The 995-nt window shown below is 38.5% G+C and overlaps 1 protein-coding gene across 1 annotated transcript in view; it reads right to left on the reverse strand.

The window, feature by feature from the left end:
- The window catches only part of LOC107753127 (E1A-binding protein p400-like), a 63546-nt gene that overhangs the window by 2820 nt on the left and 59731 nt on the right, over positions 1 to 995 (reverse strand). The gene's annotated exons all lie outside the window — the stretch shown is intronic.

A 995-nucleotide genomic window follows, 5' to 3' on the forward strand; every position in this document is an offset into this window, starting at 1 on the left:
GTATATATATATATATATATATATATATATATAGGGTTCTTACACATTTTTATCAATACATTTCTATGACTTCTCTATGACTTTTGAGACAATATTCATGACCTACATGTTCCATTATTTTACAATAAGAATAAAAATCTGTTCAAATTATCATAGCATGTTAACTAAAATTCATGACTATTAATGCTACTTGTTTGCTTTCTTGTTTTAGTAATAAGTACAAGCTGCAACTGCGCCAGACGTTACTCCACATTTCACATATCACATCACTGAATATTATAATTTATTTAACTGTGTGGCCAGGATGGCCATTTTGTGTGTATTTTTGCTGCTTAAACACAACAAGCTGCGCTTTAGAGCCCTGCATTTCAGCCCGAGCCTGACGGGCCCAGACTTATTTACGGCTTCGGGACAATTTTCACGTCATAGCTCAGACGTGGGCCGGGCATCGGGCTTGCTTCCTTCTTATTTTTATATTTTAGATATTCATCAATTATTATGGTGATGAAAAAGATTTGCCACGCTGGTGGAAACAACACGAGACCAGCGTGTCCAGCAGCAGCGAGTGCTGGAAGAGTTCCACGTTAAAGCGCAAGCAAAGCTTGACGCAAAACCCCAGCAAGTAATTACCATGATGAATGCCCCAGGGGAAATAGAATATTTGCTGAGTTTCGGTTCATTTTTGTGAAGCGCTCCTGCTCAAAACCGAGACGGCAGAAAGCACATCCTGTTTGTTTTCTAAAAAAGCACAACGTATGCTGATATTGTGAGTGCACACAAATAAAAGTAGACCCTTAATAGTCCCGAATTATGTATTACTCTTACCTTTATGAGCAAAAATGACGGTTGTTTCCACTGTTATAAGAAAAAAATGCAAGTGATCGTGCTGGCGACTCCATGTCCTGCAAAGCGCGCTTTAGCTTCTCTGCACAAACGATTGGATACACGCCTAATAGCACACATTTATCTAGGTTAACCATTTAAACTAACATTGT

Source organism: Sinocyclocheilus rhinocerous, unplaced genomic scaffold, assembly GCF_001515625.1.
Source record: "Sinocyclocheilus rhinocerous isolate Xijiao unplaced genomic scaffold, SAMN03320098_v1.1 scaffold20, whole genome shotgun sequence".
NCBI classification, from domain to species: Eukaryota; Metazoa; Chordata; class Actinopteri; order Cypriniformes; family Cyprinidae; genus Sinocyclocheilus; species Sinocyclocheilus rhinocerous.